Consider the following 6,322-nt stretch of genomic DNA (forward strand, 5'->3'; position numbering starts at 1 on the left):
AAAATTTTTTTTACCCCACCTTAGAACTTGTATACATTTCTTGGAACTTGTGCTAGGGTATTGCGGTCAATCTGAGCTGTAGATCTTCCTGCTGATTTTCCTTTGCCATAGATTCTTTAACAAACTTCATTCACGACATACCAATCATTTAATCATAGCTAGCTCATCAGCTTCCTTCATTAAATAATGCATGTAATCATTTAATTCATTTTGTTATTACTCGGTTGCAACTTGGTAAATACTAAACTTCAGTCGGTAGACATTCTGCCTTCATTAATCGATAGCGATAACCTTAGGGTTTACCGACTAGGTTCTTTGCTCGGTAACATAGTATAGTATTAACCTTTCAATCAATAACATATATATGATATCAAAACAATCTAAACAACATGATCTCATCATTCTCTAACTTGGTAATAGTTGCCCATTGAATAACTTATTCCTCCCCTTATTCATCATATTCTTTCTATGTTTTTTACCGACATCTTTATACTCATCAAATCATACTGAATTAGAAAATCAATTTCTTGACATTAATGACAAAATAATAATATTAAGACAGTAAACATCCTTGATCAGTTATATCCATAATCATCAACAACCTTCTCAATATCCTTATTGAAATGCCAGCAGATGACAAGGAACAAACTAAGATAGAACACATGTCTAATATATGAATTTGAACCAAGAATAGTGAAAGAGGCATTTAACAGTGAAGATTGGGTAAATGCTATGATAGAAGAGATTGATCAAATCAAGAAGAATGACACATGGACACTAATCCCAAGACCAAGGGACAAAAATGTAATCAGTACTAAGTGGATTTTCATAAACAAGCTAAATGAGAAAGGTGAAGTCATTCGCAACAAAGCAAGACTAGCTTGCAAAGGTTATGCTCAAGAAGAAGGAATAGATTATGGTGAGACTTTTGCACCTGTGGCTAGACTTGAGGGAGTAAGAACATTGTTGACATGTGCTGCTTTCAAGAATTTCAAGGTATATCAAATGGATGTCAAATGTACATTTTTGAATGGTATACTAGAAGAAGAAGTTCACATTGAACAACCTGAAGGATTTGTTGAAGACAGGAGTAAAGATCAGGTGTCCAAACTGAACAAAGATTTATATGGTCTAAAGCAAGCACCTAGAGCATGGTATGAAAGATTGCACTCTTATTTGATCAAGATTGGTTTTATAAGGACAAGTGAAAACAACAATATGTACATGAAGAAAGATGAGGACAATGGAATACTGATCTCAGCCATATTTGTTGATGATATCGTATTTTGTGGAAATGAAATGTGCAAAGAATATGAGATGTCACTAATCAGAGAGATAAAGTATTTTATAGGTTTATAGATATTGCAAATGAAAGATGAGATTTTCATTACTCAATCCAAGTACATAAAGGAAATATTGAAGAAATTTGGAATGGAGGATTCTAAACCAGTAAGTACTCCTATGACTACTAACTGTAAATTATCAAAGAATGATGAATCTGCATCTATTGATGAGACACATTACCGATCTATGATTGGAAAATTGCAATATGTTGTGCATAGTAGACCAGATATAGCACATGCAGTAGGTATTGTAGCAAGATTCTTTGTAGATCCCAAGGAAACACATATGATAGCAATCAAGAGAATTTTCAGATACCTGAGAGGCACTGAAGATTATGGCTTAGTATAAGAAAAGAGGAATAATTTTGATTTAAAAGTTTATACTGATGCTAATAGGGCAGGCAACATAGATGATAGGAAAAGCACAAGTGGTGGAGCTTTCTTTATGGGAGAAAGACTTGTGAGTTGGCTTAGCAAGAAACAAGGATGTATCTCACAGTCAACAACAAAAGTTGAATATGTTGCTGCAGCATTGAACTGTACCAATATAGCATGGATCAAACAACTATTGGAAGGTATAAATGAGAAAGTTACCCAGCCAGTAACTATATTCTGTGATACTACTAGTGCCAATAACATTTCAAAGAATCCAGTGATGCACTCTAAGACAAAGCATATATCTATAAAGTATCATTATCTTAGAGAAGAAGTTCAAGAGAAGAAAGTTGTGCTAGAATATATCAGTTCAAAGGAGAAATTAGCAGATATCTTCACAAATCCATTGCCAAGGGACACTTTTGAGTATCTCAAAAGCAAGTTAGGGATCCTACCCCTATCTTCTACTCACTGACTGAGTTCGGTGAAAGCATCAATTCAGTGAATCTACAAAATATTATGTATGGATTGATGTTGATTTATGCACTTTAAGAGGTCACCTAAAGTTGTGCAAGAAAAAGTGAATAGAGACAAGTTGATTTGACCGAGACTGAGATGACACACAAAAAGACAAATCACTTCATAGAGGAAGAAATCATAATTTAGTTCTTTTACTTTTTGGCATTGTTGCCAAAGGGGGAGAAGACTATAAATGGTTTGGTTGAAAGGCTAAATGGTTGACTGAATGAAAGCCCTGAATGATGAATAACAGAAGACTAATGACAGGGGGAGTAGATTGCAAAAATGGAAAAGACTAAATGCAAGACAACAATTCAATAGCCTAATGAAAAGGAAGAAGACTTTAGAAGATTTTAATAGCTCAAGGATAACAGGAGAAGTCTAACAACAATCTGAATCCAAATCAATTTGAATATCTTGTTGATATTACCATATAATTATTGGTTTTGCTATCAATGCCAAAGGGGGAGATTGTTGGCATTACAGTAAGAAAGATTGTTGATATAACTGAAGAAGGATGATAACTATCTTTATAACATTATTTTGTCATTAATGTCAAGAGATTGATTATCTGATTTAGTATGATGTTGCCATATCTTGAGAAGATTGATTTGAAGAGAATTAAGATGTCGGTAAAAGACACAGAAAGAATATGATGAATAAGGGGAGAAATAAGTTATTCAATGGGCAACTATTACCAAGTTAGACAATGATGAGATCATGATGTTTAGATTATTTTGATGTCCTACATATGTTATTGACTGTAAGGTTTATACTATACTATATCACCGAGCAAAGAACCTAGTTGGTAAACCTTAAGGAACCTAGTCGGTAAACCCAAATTTATCGATATCGGTTAATGAAGGTGGAATGTCTACCGAGTAAAGTTTAGTATTTATTGAGTTGCAATTGAGTTATGATAGTGCTCATGGGATGGATAAAATAATTATTTAATAAAGGACAATGATTAGCTGGAGATGTATAAATGATTGGTATGTCGTGCATGAAGTTTGTTAAGGATCTATGGCAAAGGAAAATTGGCAGGAAGATCTACATCGCAGATTGAACCACAATAACCTTATGCAAGTTCCAAGAAGGGAATGCAAGTCCTGAAGTAAGCTAAAACATTTTCAGATCAAAAGGATACATTGAACCTAGTCAAGTTTGAAGATCTGATGGCTAAGATTGATCATGGTAAATGTGATCAAGGAGATTAAGCGGTTAAGCGATTGTTTATAAATAACGAATTGTTGATAAACAATGTATGCAGGCAAGTGTATGCACAGGGATGCTACATAGTTATTACCGAGCATAGAAGCTTGAAGACCTATTTGAATAACAGAGTAGAGAGCCCAACAGAGGGACAAGATAAGTCTTATGACTAGATTGTTTTGAGAAAATAAGAGACTGCTTTAGCATTTTAGATGTCAAGTTGCAGATAGATTTTTATTACTTTTATTTTGTAAGTGACAGAAAATCTCTTAACCGAGTGGACTTAATAGTCTTATATGTAAACCCTCTAGCAAGGTAACATTCTAAGTGAGTGTTTGAAATCCTTTGACAAGGTCACTTCTAACAAAGTGAAAATCCTAACAGATCTGAGTGAAATCCCTTAATCGGGTCACATCTAGCAATGTTTTTGTAATATTTAAAAGGATTTGCTTTTAACCGAGCATACTCTAGAAGAGTATATTTCTTAGTGCGTCAGAAATCCCACAGTGGTTTTTCCTTATTTGGGTTTCCACGCTAAGACTGGTGTTATGAGTGTTATTATGATTATGTGTTCATAAGTTTGCATGTTTAGCAGTTTTGGTTATATTGCTGAAGTATAAGTTACTGTAGTTGAATCTATTGATTTTATGGAAGTTTAGGTTTGTATGATTCACCCCCGCCTCTCATCTTGTTAGCTATTGGCATTTGTACTTTACATTAAGTATCAGAACTATCATTGAGTTGATGTTGGCTTAAGAAGTGTTGGAAAGTATGCCTTAAGAAATTCAACATTGAATATAAGATTAAATAGAGGACCAAAAGAATTTTGATAATTAGTTGCACATGGAAAGGTATATGGGGAAAGCATTTACAATTCTCAAAAGATGAAAAAGATAAAAAAAAACATGCAAACTATAAATTATTATAGAAGAAAATGATGAAATAGAATAGTGTTATATATCATATGCCATCACATTTAATACAACCAATGTAAAAATTAAATTATAGTTATATATCAATGCATATAGATAAATAAAGTATAATTCTTATAACTAAAAATAAATTTCATATGGCTATAAATGTTAGCAAAATCATTACCTATTATTCCTATGTAGCTCATGTTGTTCTTAGTCAACTAATTTGTTACATTTATTAAAACATGTTTTCTCTTTATCATGTAGTATTAAATGTTTCATTTAATTGTTATAATTATAATGAGATTTCTCCATTATGACATCATAATCTAGAGTAATATTTTGGCACCCACTCATGTTTACTATTATTCTTATTGACCTCCTTCTAAACCATCTTATAGCAAGATTGAGAAACTTCTCAGAGACTTACAATGGGCCTCATCGGCAGACCACCATGGATTTCACGAAGTGGTTTGGGAATTTTGCTGACCCCCTTTGGATTTTGGAAGCATTGGACTTATTTCTAGTGATTGACAGGGCCTTTCTCTATGTGTCAAATGGATTATATAGGCCATTTATGGTAATGAAGCTTAGAATATTCTTCTCTTCCATTGCATTTCTTTAGGTTTCCTTGCTAACACACCTTCCTGGAGTGGGTTATACTTTCAAACATCTCTCATTATGAGGGATGCTATGTAGATAATAAGTACTTTTGTGGCCAAAAGCATTGGGTAGGCTTGTCAAGTCGTTAAACCCTATTTTTGGTGGCATGGATGTGGTTTTAGAGATGGTCTCTCATTCAACTAGCATAACATTTCATGGTATTTTCCCATTTAGGTTCAAGGTATACCCCTAGCCCAAGTGCCTAGAGTTCATGCTCTATGATTGCACAAATGTGGCATTCGTACTCCCGAAGACTTCTTTTCTAGTTACTACGACTCTTAAGTCTTGAGAGGATATGAGAACTTCATTCAAGCTTGGCTAACCAGATCAATATACATTTCATGTCACCATCTCTACTCTACCTACAAATATGCTACACAAAATGGGTATTTATTAAGTGAAACCTTTGTGGAAAGACTAGCATTGGTTTCCCAACACAACCTTTGGTAGTTACAAACCCTCGATGGGGTATCATTGGATCTCTCTGCACTTTCCTATGCTGCCATCTTTGAACCCTCGTTGTTATTTTTTGTCTTCTCAATCAATCTAGAACTGCAAATTTAGCATTATTTTGTGTCCTATCCTTGAACCCAATATTGCTCATTTTCTTGGTGTATTCTTTTCCAAGGCTTGCCTCTAGGTGCTTGTCTAAGGCATATGGGCATCCTAGAGCCTCAATGTCCCTTTTGTTCTTAGCTTGATAATTTCATCCACCTATTCTGGTTTTGTTGTTGAGCTCAAAACTTTTAGAATTGGATTCATGACTTTTTTTAGCCTTTTAGGTTAGAGCCCTTTTATTTGCATATGGCCCTTTTGGGGAAATCTCATCATATACCTTTTAAATTTGCTCATATTTGGGATGCTCAGATTTGTTTTGTTTTCTCATATCTCTATTGACATTCATCTATCAATTTTTACTAAAACTTATAGTATTTTGAATAATCTCATACTTCCTATTAAAATGCAAGCTAACAAAGTTGCCAAAGTGCCTCTAGATCCTTCTTCTAGAACCTTAGGCCCTTTTGTATCATTGGGGAAGTGCCCCTTGTATGGTTGCCAAAGTGCCTCTAGATCCTTCTTCTAGAACCTTATCCTCTCAAGATTTGTCTCCAGCCTGTGGCTACCAACATGGATGTAGCTCCTCTGCTCATCTCTCCCAAACCCCATAGTCTTAGGCTCCTCTCAGTCAATCTAGTGCTGGTAGTACTTTCAATAGGTAGTCTATATTTTTCTTCCTCACAAGGGTTTTACCTATGCGTGGGGCTTAGTGGAGGTAGATCCTATCGATGGTGGTGC

This window comes from Cryptomeria japonica, chromosome 7 (genome assembly GCF_030272615.1).
Source record: "Cryptomeria japonica chromosome 7, Sugi_1.0, whole genome shotgun sequence".
Taxonomy (NCBI): Eukaryota; Viridiplantae; Streptophyta; class Pinopsida; order Cupressales; family Cupressaceae; genus Cryptomeria; species Cryptomeria japonica.